Raw genomic sequence first — 16,792 nt, 5'->3', positions numbered from 1 at the left:
CCAAATCAGGCAAACTGCTTGTTCTTTCTTGCCCGATTTTGCAAAAACACACAGGGTAGCCTTTTATCAACAGCTTCCTTTAATGCATCTGAAGATGCCTTTATTTTGTTTGTACAGTCTCATGGCATTACACTCCTTGGATCTGAATATTTGCAAAAAGCATCAAGAATAGATTTTTTTTTGCCAGGTTCATGGTGTTTCTTCTTTCAGAATGAACAAGAAGTGCTGTAAAGCCATTGTTGTAGCAATGCCGTTTCTGCTTAGGAAGAAATGAGGAAGTATAAAAGTTCACAGGAATTAAGAAGAATTAAGACACAAGGTAGCCAAGCTACTTGAATATCTAGTAATAGGAACACTTTAGGTTTTATTTCAACTCTGGGTAAAAGTTCAAATAAGATTGTTTTATTTGAATTAATCCTTGTTATGTCTCTTTTTCACACACACACACCAATGTATGTTTATCATCTCACAGGATAGCTATAGCCTGGGAGCAGCTTTATATATTAGCTGTTGACACAGCCCCACCACTGCAGCCCATGAATTCCTCAAGATGTTTTCTTTATGGGTAGCTGAACACACCTTTTCTAAGTGACTCATAGCTGTTCTCAGTTGTTCTCTTCCTGGAGATACTGTACCACCACAGTGCTTCCTCACTGGTGTGATCTAAGTGTGCCTCTGTCCCTCACAGTGGCCACTGTTTTAGCTTTTCACATTTACTTAGTTAAGACATTAGGGCTATATTCAGTCCTCAGCCTGGATGATAATCCAGTGTAAGGATCAGAATAATGTTTTATAAATAATGCCTTTTTCCATATAAATGAGTGATGAGGTGAAATGGGAGTGGTCTTCTCTGTTTTGAAGTAGCTTTTTGTGCTTCCCTCAAAGCCCATTTTCTCCTAACACCTGCTTTCTACATAAAAATCAGAATTGCCTTTTTAAACAAGAGTGTCTCATTCTCTCTTTTTTGACCTCTGACCCGTTTTGTCCCATTTAACGCTGTTCACCTCACCAATACCGGAAACCAGGAAGAATGAGAAACCAGATCTAGCAAAATGAGACCAGTCTTGCTTCTTTGAGATTTTTTTAAAAAAATTAAGTCAGGGTTGAGAATCTTTCTGTTTTGTTCTATTTGATATTTTGGAGCTTCTTAAAATGGTGGTGAAGTGGGAGCAATGTAATAGGGTCCTTTATAATGAAGTAAAATGGACAAATTGTTCAGTTACTATTATTTATTCTAGGTCAGGATTTTTTCTTAGCATTAAAGGTTAATGCCACTGTTTCTTCAACTGCCTGGTGTAGCTGAATGCCCTGGAGCACAAAGTGGAGTAATGCAAACATGCAGGAAGTATTTCTAAAAAGTCCTTCATGTGTCCCTGATAGATGACAAAGTATTTGTTGTGAAGCTTCACTTCTTCCTGGCAGTTCGGCCAGCCAGTCTGACTGTGGTCCTCTTCCCTCTACCAGCCCCTTTCCTTCTTGCTCACCCTCGGCCTTGATGGTCTGATAATCCAGAGCTGGCACATCTGACAACTCAGACTTTTTCTGTCAGATTCATTGTGGATTTCAAATGCATCATCCTCATGGAGTGACAGGAGGGAAGAGGATAGCCTACAGTCATGGCACAATCTTTGCACTGCCACAACTCGCCTGCAGAGAGTACACAGAAGCATCCGCAGCTGGAGGAGTTCATTTGTAACCCTTGTGAGGAGTGCCTGTGTTCATGGATTTGCCTTCACATTCGACAGGGCCAGCCCCAACAAAGAGACGTGCCTTATATGGCCTTGTAAAGTAGGAGTAATTAAGTTCAGTTCTGGTCAGAAGATGTTGTGAGTAATTCAAACTTGGAGAGAAACACTCCTTAAAAATCAGTGAATTGAGTTACAATAGCGCTGTGTTTCACCTGGGAGCGCTCAGGCACAGGATCTGGTGACCATGGCTGAAACGTTTGTTACCGAAGGGCTTCCAAGAAACGTTTGTGGCCTAATCTCTCTATGTTTGTGCCCTTTCAAAAAGTTGCATTTCTATGACTTGTAGGAATAGGCAGCAGTAGAAATGTATGTCACATAAATACTCCTTTTTCCACAATAGTGTCTGAACCAGAATTTCTTGACACCCCCTAATTTTTTGGGAGGGGGCCATTGCAGTGTTCCCTCCCACCACCCCTAGAACTGCACTGTCCTTTTCCTAGGGCACATGGGGATATGTACTAAGAGCAGCCCATGGTTTAGGTCTTCAGCTGGCTCTGATGCAGCTGCTCCTTTATTTAATGTCTCTCACACTCTAGCTGCTTGAGGGTCAAATCAAAACTGGCAGTCAAATTCTGTGTTTGTGGCTACCACCAGCTAAATATTTCTGCCCACTGCCATCCTCTCAGAGGTTCCTGTGACGTCTCACAGCCCTCAGTCACTTTGGAGAGCAGTAGGTAGCTGCTAAATTTCTCTTTTTCTGTGCTTCCAAGTGCCAGCTTGCCAGCTAGGCAGGTATTGTAACTACTTCTCATGGTGCCTGAAGCTTGTGCATTGCAGCTGCTCTTGCAATAGCCTCTCCCTGCATGCTTCAGGCAAACATTAATGCAGGCTATTCTGCTGCCATCAGAAGAAATCATGCAATCTTCCAGTGGCACAGTAAACCCCAGGTGCCCTGTGGGTGCAGGTTGTGAGCCAGGTGAATGGCACAGAGCCTGTTCTGTGCCCAGAGGCTGTGAGTTTGAGTGATACAGCTATTAAGCATAAAGGTATCACCACTGGCATGTGAAGTCTTTGGGCTGCAAAGGTATTCTGGTTAAGTGTGACTACACGCTTGCTCTGTGCTTACATGATCCCTCAGGCAGATACTTTTGGCCCCTGTCAGAGGCAGGGCAACAGATGTTCATTTGTTTGGACCAACATGGCTGTTCTTGCATTCTACGCCTGCTGCACACAGAAAGTCTGGCAAGGCAGAGAAAATCTCCTTCTCTCTGCCTCTTAAGCACCCTGTTGCTTTGATAAAGAAGAGTATATATAAAGTACACATGGCTTTATTTTAGCAAAGTAATAATTTGAAATTTTTTTATAGTTGATTTAGGGTGAAATTCACCAGATGATCTAGCATGCATGCAGAGGAACCAGAGGAAACATTCTTCCTTTCGCTCCTTGGTAAAGCAGCCTATACCTGGGTCTTACACATGGCATATGATACGGGCCATGCACCATGCACAAGAGGAGCATGATAGCAAACCAACAGAGAAACTGAGGAACTTTTATGCTTTCAGGCTGTTGGTCCATACAGTCCTGAGGCCAGAGAGAGACTTGGACAGTTTGAAGGCCTGCTTTTCCCTTTGGTGTGTTTGGACAGTTCCTGAGCTCAGGTCAGAGTCTGTATGTTCCTGCAGGGGCTGGAAGCATCTGTCCAGTTGCATGGTTCAGGCCCAAATGTGCCATATTTGAATTGTGAGGAGTTAATATTCCTGGGAAAAGGATAAGACTGTCTTCCTGTACCTTCCTTCTACAGCAGCAATCCAGTGCAGTGCTGGTGTTTCCTGTGGCAGTTCTGGACTGACGGTTGTACCCTCGTGGTGCCAAAGGGAGAGGAATTCCTATTGTGTGTTTGCAGTCTTTATGCAACTGGCTGTGACCCATCTGTGTAGTTTGAAAAATGTTCATGCCACAATAGACATTCACTATTAATCACAATGACATCACCTAGCCTTTAAGTGCTTAGGTACTGCAGTGATGGTAACTTTCGCAAACTTTGACTTGCTCCCAGCAGCCACGACAACATTTTTGCTAAGTACAAGCTATGCTTACACAAACCGGTGCTTTGATTGCATAAAGCTGGGCACTGTTCTCACTGACCACTACCTGTACAAAAAGGATGTTCCTGTGCACTGTTGCATACACCAGCTGGCCTTGGAACAGTGATCTCTTTGCCACTGAGCTCCCATACTTTGTGCACACTAAATTAATTCCTGTCATTTATTACTTGCCTTTTAAGTACAAGGCATAGAGCTTCTGAGAGTTTCCCAGTGCCTTTTCCAGCTGTCCTAACTCCCAAGTTTACTTAAATTTTAATTAGATACTTCAGAGTTAGCTAGTTAGATACCTGTCTTTTTCCAACCCATTCCATTGCAGCTGACTACTCATAACATTTCTCCTCTGTTACAGTCCTGAAATACATTCAGGACAGTGAACAATATTATGGAAATGCTTTAATTGAAATGTTTTCTTTCAGTTCAACAACGTGGTCACCAGTTTGTTTTGCTTCAGTGTAAGAGGAAAAAAAAATGAAGAACCTCAGCTACAGTGGAGACTTCAGAATTCAGTGTTTTTTACTGTTACCTAGTCAAAGAGCTGTCTTAATGTTTAAAACTGAAGTAACGTCCCTGCTAAGTGGGGGGATTTTGGAAAGGGGATGAGGAAGTGGGCTGCACAGAATGGATCATTGGTATCTAAAGATGTTGGTATGCTGATGGCATACTTCATTGAGAAAAAAAAATAAAAAGGTCAGCGAGCCTGACTCTTTTTTACACAATGGCCCCTTTATACTACCCTGCCAGTAAATGAGCATAGATGGGAATTGGACTCATTTAGACCGATGGGACTTAGCATTTCTTTGGGGAGGGTAGTACAGCAGGCAGAGGTCCTGTGGTTGGCTGTGTCAGCTGCCATGTGCATCTAGGAAAGTATCTTTATAGTAACATGGGAAACTAAATCCTCCCAGAGAATAGGTGGAACTTAATCCTGGCCTTTAGCTCCTCAATTAACCTTGGCACTGTAACACAGTGGACTCTGGATGAGGGAGGCATCTTAGAGTGGTTCTTAAATAGCTTCTTAAATAGGGGATGAAATATCAATGTTTTGCTGGAATACTGCTTCCAGCCAACATGACAGGACTTAAAAAAAGGTAACGAAAAGAGCCCCAGCTAATAAGGTCTCTCCTGAACCTGCTCTGGACAAGATGTGGACCAGGACCAATTCTCCTAGGTGTGTCTTAGCTACAAAAAGGTTATGGAAGAGGGAGTTTAAGGAACTGAATTTTCAGAGGGTGCCCTTAGCTGCACTTCAGATGTACCTGACTGCATTGGCTGGTGTGTGTGGAAAGCATAAAAGGTACAGCAAAAAGTATTTTGCTGATGCCAGTATGAAAACTGCATGTATCTAGTGGTAGATACGAACACAGGCTGTAGCCTGAACTGATGAATCCTTTTTACACAGACTGAGGGGTTCATGTATGTTCATGTTCGTGTTCACGTATGCTTACACATTCCTGGTTTGGTGTATAGCCTGTCAGCTATGGGCAGATAAATACCGTCCTAAGTGTGACTCAAAATAGTTTTCTGCTTTGTTTAACAGAACTTTATGGTGTTTGAATATTTTTATTTGTCCAGTAGAGTTATAGTCACTTAAAAAACAAATATGTCAATTTTTTCAATACTTCATGACTTTACTGCTTATGAGTCACCTTTTGAAATGTTATTGTAGCTCTGACACACTTCTGTTGTTTAATTTCACTAAAAGGGGTTGCTAATAATGCAAAACAGGTCTAAAATTTTAAAGATTGAAAAATAAGAAAAGTGAATTTTGCATGATTTTGCATGATTTTGTAGCCAGACTGAACAGATTAAGTTTTCCTTTTCTGCAAAATAACGTGTTGTAGTTCCTTGTGTAGATTTTCATCTGTCTTCAGTAGTACAAGTTGTTGGAGATTCCTTGTACTAGCATCACCTTGACTGCTACTTTGTGAAGAAAATTATGCTTTCTTTTCTTATTTCTGAGACAGACTGTAAGGAATTCAAGGATCGTTTTGTGAAGAAGTGTAGTGTGTGGTAGTTTGGATTGAACAAATAGTTTTGAACCATGAGTCAGGCAAAAGTCTTAGCACAGAAGGTGAATGGTATGTTATGTAAGCGTAATAGGAAATAGAGTCATGGGTCAGGACTACACTGAGTAAGGTCTTGGATGCAAACCAGCGAGCTCATAGGCAGAGGGGCTGATATCCAAGAATAAGACTGGGTGAACCTCTTGCAATTCATTCAGTGAGCTCAATGAGAAATACAGGTAATATTTTGAGAGACAGATGGGATTACTTTTTTTTTAAAAAGGGGAAGATCAAAGCCTGCCTTCCCCGTGGGAGAAGTTAGGCTAAGTGAGAAATGGTACAGAAGAGCGAGGTGGGGGTGAAAAAAGAGGTAAGTGAAACTATGAGGGGAGATTTTTGGGTCCAAGTGAGAAGACTAGAAGAGGTGAGCAGGTAGGGAATTTCTTAAACTGTGATGGGGAAAAAGGAAAAGGTTGTAGTATAGTTAAGGAAGACATTGTCATATAACTAGGGAAAGCAAGCCAAAGAAGGCAAAAATCACACCCTTTTCCAGTTTTGTACTTGAAGGATTGATTATCTTCTGAGTAGAAAGAGAAGAGCAGGCAGGGATTAAGATAGGAGCCCAAGGTTGCGGAGAAGTTGCTGGGATTGAAGATGCAATAGTGAATTATGATGAGGAAGGTGGCACTAATTTCTGTCAGTTGGAAGATTACAGAAACAGGGGTGGTGTGATTTTCTGTCCATCTGGGGGAGGTCCCAACCTGGCTTTGAAAGAGTGGTCCCTGATGTCATGGAGAGGAGCAAAAAAATCAGTAGGAAAGTGAATGAAGAAAAGAATGAATTGGTAACCCTACCTGATGAAAGCAAGAGAAAAGGCAGTGAGGGGAGAGGATTGAGGGCTGTGGAGGGTATCAGCTCTGACAAACTCTGATGAAGTGAGAGAAAGGCCGGATGATGTGTATCAGAACAACAGTGTAAGAGTTTGTTCTAGGTCAGGCCAGTATTGGGAATGCGCCCTTTACAGATATCTTGCAAAGATTGCCAGACCTAGGCCAGTCACCATAACTGGGGCCAGGAACTGCTCTGAGCTCTGTAACAGCAGAGTGAAAGCTTGGGAAGCCAGCTTTTCTCTCCTCTCTAACTGCTGCCGACCTGACATCAAGCTCTTGCAGTCAGTGGAAGTGTACGATTGTGGGGCTAGTTTTTTAGTGTGGAATTTGATACCAGCAGGTATGTATGTTTCAAAATAATATCATTGGACCAGAGGAAGAAATCTGTGCTTCTGTTGTGAGAAGTGTCCTGCTCCTTAGCTAATAACAGTGTCCTGCAGTCACCTCTCTTTTGCAGTGCCCCTCATTGAGTCTGCATAATCATGAATTCCAGCACGCCTTTTTAACAAAACAAAATGAAAAAGAAAAAATATTTAAACTTCAACTTGGGATGAACCAAGGCCAGACCAGTGACACTGAAAATCAGACAGCCGGGGCCAAGAAATGTGCTTCTTGTGCCACAGCTGCTACAGGATCAAAGGAAGATGAGAAGGCTTATTTTGCAAAGCTCTGTACAGTGGCACTCAGCCTGGCCCCTAGACAGGACACCTTTGTTGGCAAAGGTTTACTTAATCTGACCTGTGCTATTCACACGTCGTCACAAGATTGGATGTGAATGCATCAAAGAATACAGTAACAAATGCAAGCAGTAGCCAGACTTTCTCTTGATATTTCAAGGAATACAGTGAATTTCAGTGTGTGCAATATGTACAATTAAAATCATAAGTGCAAAAAAATTGAGGTCTTTCCCACCCACCATGTGCAAATAATTGTGTACACAGAAGCAGCTGATTAGAACTGTGGATCATCTCTGTTAAATCAGAAGGATTGCTAGTTGTGTCATGGTGATGGGTGCTGCAGTGTTCAGCAAGCAGTGAGAGCAACCCTCTTTGCCCTAGCCTGTCTGCCACGTCCTACTGCTTTTTCAGCACCAGAAACACCACTGATGGAAATAGGAGCTACCAGTGAGTGCAGAATAAGCACTGTGATAGGCTCCGCAGATACTGTATTTGTAGCGTGCATGGAAGAGGAGAATTTTGCCCTTGGCCTGTAAATTACAGACATGCATAAGATTGTATGCAGCTCATTTTTTAAAAATCATTACAGGTTCTCTCTGATGTTAGATCGCTCTAGTAGTTATAGCCAAGATTGTAAACTTTTTTTACAGAGGAATGTTCCACTGCCTTTTATTCCTCCTTGATTTTGTATAAAGTCTATGAAGAGCCATGGGACTGAGTAAAACTACATATCCAAAAGTGGGAAGTTTTGTAACTCTTTGAAATGTAAATGGAACAAGATATTTAATAATGGTCTTTTGATTTGGAATATTCTTTTTTTATCAGAAAGAATTAATTCATAGGTCTTATAGACCCTTAGATATGGCATTTAGATAGTGTCCAATTCATGGCACTGAAACACCTCATTGTTCATTACCTGTATCTTATGGAACAGACAATGGTAGAGTGAAAATGTAAACTGAACAATAACATTACAAATTGTTCTTCTCTTCCTGTATAGCACAATGTAATTCCTGATGTAAAGCTGTCTGTCGCCAGATTCTTGCTAAACTTACTGTGTGGTCATACTGCAGTTTTGGACTAAGACTGAAGACACATTGGTTTCTGACTTTGTTATAGTGTAGGTTTGCACATTGTCCTTCATATGTAGTCTGTCACTGTAACCCACAGCTCATGTCTTTCTTTCTTGAGTGTCCTTATCATTGCCTAGCTCGCTTGGTCCTTACCTACGATCTTTGAATCTTTTTTGAATGTTTTTTCGCTAGCATACAAAAATGTAAATTTCCATGGTGAGCAGAACCATATTTCAGAGTTTAGGGCAGGAGGGATAATCTCCTTTTGAGTGTGATTTTGCAGTATTGAATTTTTAAACACCTATACACTTTGTATAAGATAATGCTTAATATTTTATTTTAAGACATTAATTCAGTAATCATTAAGTATAGAAGCAACACTGTTACTCTAGTGGGTTTTTATATCCTATTACTACAGAAGGTACCTGAATTTAATTCAAGCAGTAGTAATTCTTGCCTTTGTCAATGTTCCATATTGTCCTTGAAAAAGACGGTATTTCTAAGGAAGATTTCTAATCTCTAGACAGTGGAAATATTGGTCATTAAATAGGGAATTAAAGGGAAACTAATCACATGGATATTTGAAGACAGCCAACTTCCTACGCATGTGAACTCACTGTCTTTGACAGCACTGAGCACTCCTTTGTGCAGATACAGCCTATAGACTTCTGGCAATGCACTGCTGTGTGGCAGTGGTGACAGAAGTTGTTGCGTTTATTCCTTCCTATAGTGGATGGTAAAGAGAAAAATCTTTCCATATTTGCACCTTGTTGGTATACCTTTCTTTGTTGAGCATCATCTCTCTGAGGAGATTTCTACAGTCAACGATCATTTGGCTGTTGGAGGGTTTTCTTCAAGTTCCCTTGGTTTGATCACATTTTAAAAAAACAACTCGGCTTAATTTTTCAATCTTTTAACATGGTTTATTTTTTTAATAAAGGCATTTTGAAATCAGAAAATCAGTTCTGTTACCTAAATTATGACTTCTGTGTTGAAATATATTAATAGTTAGACGATTATTTGCAGTAGGACTGCTAGGTGAGCCAAGACTGAAGGAGGAGGCTTTCTTTGTGTTGTGGTAACTAGCACAGCACCTGGACCTACCCAAAGAAAAGCTATTGGAGACCATTTGTAGGAAAGGAGACTTCAGAAGAAAAACTGAAGAATGTATTGAGGAGGGAAAACTCACTAAGAGGGAGGATGTAGTGAAATGAAAGATAAATAAGGAGAAAATTATCATACACCTTCCTATGTCTCATCTAATGGTAGGCTTTCTGCTCCCCATTTACGTCTCTATATTGCTTTAGTGCTAATCAATACAAAACAGCAGTTATTTGCATTTTTCCTGCCACACAAATTATAACTTTTCACATAATTTTATTTCATTCCATTCTAAGAAGGTCTTTTTAAAAAAAAAAAAACCAAACAAAAAACCAAACCAAACCAAACAAGTCCTCTTTTTTAGGGCCAAGTGGATATTCCTTATAGAAAGTATGCTCAAAGGCCTTTCAATCTTAGAAAAGATCCAAATACTGGAAAAACATATTCTGCATCAGTGGATACTAACGAAAGCCTAGGTGGTGGCACAGGCAATCAACAGCATCTTTTAGTTGCTCACAGTAATATGTATAAACACACACACATACATATATGTTTATTTAAAAATATATGTAATGTCTATGTTGTTATGTATTATATAGTCTGATGTACACAAACAAGTGACACCTTTGAGTTGTTGCCTAGAGGTACTTCATGTTGTCCTCAATGAATTTGCAGTTTCTTTTCCTGAATAGTTGGTAAATATGCTGGTTTTGAGGAAGCTTGAAGAAAGATCCACTTGGATATGTAAAAAACTGGAGTTAGGAGCATGCTGTGGGAGCTCATTAATGATTCAGGATGGTTGGTTTCAGTTTCCCCTCCTTCCTTTCACAAGGCAAAATCTGATCAATACTTTTCTTTCAAGGTCACAACTGCTGCTTGGTCTCTGTCTTTCTCACAACCCTTGCCCAGCCATAGCAGTGTTTTGGAGGATTTAATTACTAGTTTAATCAAGGTTGTCATCAATAACTCTTAGCATAGTCAGGCTCGGACAGAAAGCCAGATTATGACAGGACAGGGCTCTGCCCTGATCCAAGTACAGGGGTGCTGGGCTCGTGAATGTCTTCATGTCAGTCACGAAAGGGGCTTTTCCCCTCCCTCCCTATCCTCAGTAATCCTGTGGTTGCATTACAGACAGGAAAGTTGTGAAACAGTTGTATAGCATATCTCAGACATTTGGTTTTGCAAGATTTCTAAAATAGAGTTGAGTTTGAGAAAATCAAGTTTCTGTCTTTGTGAGGGAAAGGATGTTTCCACTGCATGGCCTATGACACTTCATAATGTGGTTTGGCAATTTGTTTTCCAGCGCTGCAAATGAAAGTTACATTAAAAAAAAATACTATTAGGTTTTTTGTGTACTTTTTTGGATAAATTTTTGGCTGCATTTTTTTCCCTTATTTAGAAATTGTTTCAGTGTAGGCTAAGTAAACTTGTTACATACTCAATAACTAACCCCGCTTCCAGAAGTTATATTGTAAATCCTAAGGGGAGTACCCAATTCAGTATTTTAATTGCAGGAAAGGAAACAATGTTCCTCTAATGGGGGTGGAAACCTTTGTCCCTGTAAAATAACTTTCCTGTTTTGAGAAATATCAAAAGCAGTCACTCACAAATACAGAAGAATGTCTTAATATCTTTTGTTTGGAATCCTGTTAGAGCAGGTTTGATGCTTTGTCAAGAGGCAAGCAAGGCTGCCTATCCTTATTTACTTCAGTTTTCACATAGACATCATATTGCTGATCAGGGTCTGCTTTTTTAAATGTAACTTCTGTAGTTTAAAAGTATTTAAAAGATATTTAAGATAAAAGATTTTAAAAGATATTTAAGATCTGTTAACTTGAGTAGAATGAGCTGGATATTTAAGATCTGACTTGAGTAGAATGAGCTGGATGTATTTGTAGGAGATAAAAAGGTGGTCCAGTATAATTTTTATGTTGGCTGAAAAATAACAAATAAAATTTAGGGCATCATCTCTTTCTTCTGCTTTTTAGGAAGATCTGGACAGGGTAAAGGTCTGAAGTCATGGCAGAATTCAGAGTTATCATAATACTTTCAGGAGCAAGCTCCTGGAGGTCAGCTTTATTGTAGAATATGAACACAGTTAATCATGCTTGTTGAACACAATGGATCCAAATTTGCTGTGGGCTGTAATCCCTAATCGGTCAAAGAATGTCCACAGTTCACTTTGCTCATTCTACTGACATCATATTTAATAGGGGTCGAATCAGTTTTGTATATATTCTATTGATTTTATGCTGTTCATAAAATGCTAGTAATAGAAAATCTATTTCTATTACTTTTTTGTGTGGGACTAGTACCTTAATGTTAATATAATTTCCAAGGGAAAAGCTGTTCAGTGACTCATGTGAAATATGTTGGAGGGAATTTGTATATACATATATATAAGTGTGCAGCTACACAGATTTTCAAGTGGTGTAATTTAAGTAGATGATTTAAGTTGAGCCCTGCCATTTGGCTGGGTTTTGCTTTTATATGTTTCTTATTTTTAGGCATTTGTCCCTACATTGAATTCATAACGTATGTCCAGGTCTGCTGGCCACAGATCCATTGCCTTTGCATGTGAAGTTCATTTTTTCTTGTTGCAAAGAATACTTGGCACTAGTATCTGAAAACTCAGGACAGAGAGGACTGCATTTGCAAATCTTTTGTTTGTGTTCATTGTGATGCCTCATGCTGAACTACCTTGGACTAGAACAGGAGGAGATGTGGAAACCTGTCGTTCTGCTACATTGGTACCTCCTGCCTTACAGGAAGCAACGAGGGAACACCAGTCTCTGGCACAACAGATAGCAACTTGCAGAAGCTTTAGGCAATGCAAGTTGGTTTAGAGGTTAATTTATTGGGAGTAAGGAGTAGGTCCAGGTGCTGAGCAAGCTATTTTGATGTTAGGTCTTCTGAGGATTCTTTGATGCAGTGAGTAACTGACTTGGCTGTTAATTGTGTTTTTGTCTGTATATGATCCCCAGCAAAAGCCCCAGACAAAAACCTTAAACCGTGAGCAAAAAAGTGCTCCATGCAGTATGACTAAGTATTGACCCTTGACTTCAGTGGGGGCTATCTGTACCTTAAGTTCATCTTTGCAGGCCAAGGATATACACCAAGAAGAATTTGGCCAGTAACTGAAGAATATCTCCTCGCTGCTTATCATAAAGTATGATATTACAATTTTTTCATAAATATTTTTAAGCCATGCATATTTCTATAGCTCTAAAACACACGTGCAAGCCATGTCTGGTAGAGTCCAGTCAAAAAATACCAGTTAATAGTGACAGCCCTTCTCATCGTAGAAATTGTAACTGTGAAGAATGTGAACTGGGAACAATCTAGAAGTATCACAATGGATGTTTTCTCTCCTGCAGTGTAGGATGGAAAATAAAGCAATTGTTGAAGAACTATAAATATAAAAAAAGAGTAGAATTGGCAATTGCAAACCAAACTCTTGACAATTGCATTAATGGTAATGCATTCCATTCCAGTTCATGGTGAAGTAAAAGGAGTTGGTCTGGTAGATCAAATATGGCTTTCATTGCAAGACTGCGACAATGAAGGTGAGATGATAAAGCTATTCAGACTCCTAAACCATAAAGAGCAAAGACTGTGTAGTTTTTAAACATACCTGGTGAATTTACAGAATTATTTATTCTTAGAACAGATGTCATTATAAAATACTACATTTGTTTTCAGTTATATTTCTGGGATGTATCTATCCTATTGTCTATATGTACATGTATACATACATTTTTGGTCAAAAAAAATATATATGCAGTCAAAATTGTGAATAATTAATGATGCATGTTAGGTTCCTTTATGAATCTGGGAAATTTTTGTGTAATGTCAGGGCTTTGAACAGGGCTTGAAAGAGATTTTATTCTATTGAAATATTTGATAAATTGGGTGGACTAAGTAACAGTGTGAGAATGTAATTTGCTCTCTTGTTTTGCTCATTACAAATACATTGTGAAGCAATTGGTAAGAATGCATTTGGTGTAAGCAAACCCAGCTGTATATCTAGGGAAAAGTCCCAAATATCATGTTTAAAATAGTGTCTTTGGATGAGTGGGTTTTGGTTTTTTGTTTTGTTTTTGTTTTTAAGTTTGCTAACGTGCTTTCAATCATCATCTTATTTTCCAGTCCAGACGAGTAAAATCACAAGAGTTCTCAATTACCTATTAATACATTTTTCAGACAGAATGTCAAAAATTGCTTTCTGTTCCATCAATATTGATTCATGGCACCACGCCTAAATAACGAGAACTGGCCAAATACCAGGCTTTTGTGTCCTACGTTAACAAAATTGGTACAATTATTTTGAAAATTATTTAACCAGTTGCAATGCTAGCATGCATTTCACATAACTGACTCACTTCTTCCATTGTACTTCAGGTAATCAGAAATAACTCAGTTCTGTATTATCTGTTAAGTGGTCTCCCTGGAGAGTAGGCACAGTGTGTGGTTTGCATGTACTATATAATTTCACTCAGTTCTGGGGCAAAGCGCAGCAGTGTTTGAGGCTACCAGTATGCCATCAAAGCAAATGGGGCTAGGGTACATTCTCTGGCCCTTAGGGAAAGGCATAGATCATGTCCATATGTTTAAAACTCTCTTCTCCCTCATCCCTCAAATAAGGTGGCCTCATACATACTGTGTATTGTAAATAATTCCTGACTCATGCTCTCCTTTGAACCTTACTGGGACATTGTCTGGGAGAGTGCTATTTTCTTAGGCCAAAATGGTACCTTAATTTAATACAGATTAAATAATTGTGGATAAAAAAGAAGATAGACCCTTGCTCAAGCCTGTGCTCTGGCCTTTTTTCATTTACTGACACAAATGCGCCCTGAGCCTGTTTGTCTTTGAAGTCTTTAGCTTGGTAGACGGGCCTGGAAGCAACTAGTCTTGCACATCCCATTTACACTAAAGAATTTTTGTCTTGTTATCTGCTGTTTGGATCTTGTTGTCTGTCTGTTCCACATCTGAACTCACACCATTACTCTGGTAGGGTGGAGTCATTCACACTCTAGTTTGCAGCAGCCTTGCTCCAAGTAAGTCTGAGTTTATTTTCTTGGAGGAAGTTGGGGAGGTGGGAATGAGATGGGAACTCCCATCTCATGAAAGGAAAGCAGGAGTAAGCCCTATTGCTGATTTTTTTCTGCAGTGGCAGTAGCACAAGTAGAGAGCACCACCTTGGCCAGTGCTAGCAGCATCATGGCCAAAGCACTGCCAGGTTCCAAGGACTCCTGACGTGATTGTTGCAAGCTGAGACCTGTTTGCTTTCTGAAGCTCAAAGTTAGGCAGTCAGTCTGTTTGCCTCACCAAGGAAGAGTGAGGTGTATTGGTTTGGCTCTTTATTGATTGAAAAGGCAAAGGGATTTGACTATGAAGACTGAGGACTCTGGATTTCTTAAATAGTGCCTTTAGGGGGAATTGTCACCAAGTAAAGCATCAGTCTCTCTTCTTTCAGAAGAAATATCTTGTATTTCAAATGCATTTCAAGCATTTTGTTAACCTTAATATGGGTACGAGCCAATTCTTTCGGTAGAAAGAGGGAAATTTAGAAGACACACCTTGGCAATGCTTACAGAAATAACTGAGCAATAGCACCATTCCTTTCCTGGTTTCGTCCCTACAAAGTTATATGACAGAAATATGTTTGGGTAATATGTTCTTTGGCTGGGTAACAGGACAGGAGTTTGTTCCACATGTATAGAGAAGGAAAGAATATTTCTGTTGTTGTTCACACAGCTTGGAAGGTTCTGTTCCCAGTGCATCAGTGCTAGCAGACAAATAGGATTTGAATAGGATCTACAGCATATATAGCATACTGTGTACCAGACACGGATGAGAAACCCAGCAGCTCCAGCTGCAGGAACATAGTTTCAAATAAGAGAAAGAGTCTTATTCACTTACTTGCTAATAGCCTCCCCTGGCAGTTACAGCAATAAGCAACTAAACATGGTATCCATTATAGACTCACGTCTAATTTATTTCATGTTAATGAAGTTTAAAATTACGTGGTATCATTTAGTAAAATTGTTTAGTTTCTTCCGTAAAGTCACTGAGTCTTCAGATGGAGCTTTTTGGCTGTAAGTTAGGTGCAATTAGCCTTTTAAATATAGTATGTGATCTGTTCTGTCAAAAAGGTGCTGTAAGAGGTAGCATTCATAAATACAAAGAGTGGGAGCTTCCCTTTTCCCCAACACCATTTTCCTTCTCCATTCCTTGATGTATCCTGTGAAGAGTGCTCCTTTGAATGGAGATCCATTTTGTGCCCATGTAAAACTGAGAACAGAGTGAAGCAAACCAAGGCCAGACTGGAGTAAGTGCACATTATTTTCACTTTGGCTCCGAGCAGCTGTGATTCAGAAGACTCAAACTGCTTCATTTAGTACTGTGTTGTGCAGTATTTTTCCTTAAAAATATTCTCCATCTTCTGTGTTTGGGAGGAATCACAGGGACATTCACAGCCAAGCAGTGTCTTTGGTGTGATTCCAACTTACTGCAGTATCTGGAGAGAAAGGAAGGTCCCTGGAGCCTTGGAAGAGGTGCAGGACCTGAATGTATATACTTCAAGCTGCCTACAAAATATGTGCCAGACTTTGAAATGGCTTTTCAGGAGTATAAATCCAGACCACAAGGTTCATGAGGAAACACCCCATGCCTCATTTTTCTCTTCCCTCAAAGCCTGTGTGTTGCTGTGGAGGAAGACTGATGTAGATAAGGTTCAGTGGAAAGCAACTGTAAGATTGTCTCTTCCCTGTGCTATGAGAGAAGGATTTGTGGTAAGAGATAACTAGCAGGGCATTTGGGGTATTTTGGGTTTTTCCCTGTGGGACCTATGTCTTAATTTTTCTGTCAGGAGAGAATTTGTAGGGTGAAATACTTGAGCCAAGATTGTGTCAAAATGGGGCAGTGATCTCTGGCCCTGAGACCTTAAAGTCCGCACAGGATGGAGGAAGAAAAGATGCACAGAAATGATGTAGTAGCGTTCACGGAGCAAAACAGTGACTGAGCTAGCTGGGATTTGGCTCTTGGTTGCTTGCTGTCAGTCCATTATCCTGGTCATTAACCACACACAGATCAGTTTTTTTAAGGAAGATCACTAGTTGCCACATGGAAGTGCTTGAATAGTAGTGACTGTAAAGGAAGACACTTGAGATTAATGAAATAAGCAAAAAAAAAAAAGAATTGTTTTACCAGAGGTACTTAGTGATTAGGAGATGCATCTTGTAAGAAGCAT

At 39.9% G+C, this 16,792-nt stretch overlaps 1 protein-coding gene across 1 annotated transcript in view; it reads left to right on the top strand.

Annotated features, from left to right (window-relative positions):
• Nucleotides 1–16,792, top strand: part of NTRK2 (neurotrophic receptor tyrosine kinase 2) — a 210,527-nt gene that overhangs the window by 69,840 nt on the left and 123,895 nt on the right. The gene's annotated exons all lie outside the window — the stretch shown is intronic.

The sequence above is a fragment of the Harpia harpyja genome, chromosome Z (genome assembly GCF_026419915.1).
Source record: "Harpia harpyja isolate bHarHar1 chromosome Z, bHarHar1 primary haplotype, whole genome shotgun sequence".
In the NCBI taxonomy this organism is placed as follows: Eukaryota; Metazoa; Chordata; class Aves; order Accipitriformes; family Accipitridae; genus Harpia; species Harpia harpyja.
This window is presented reverse-complemented; position numbering and strand designations above follow the sequence as displayed.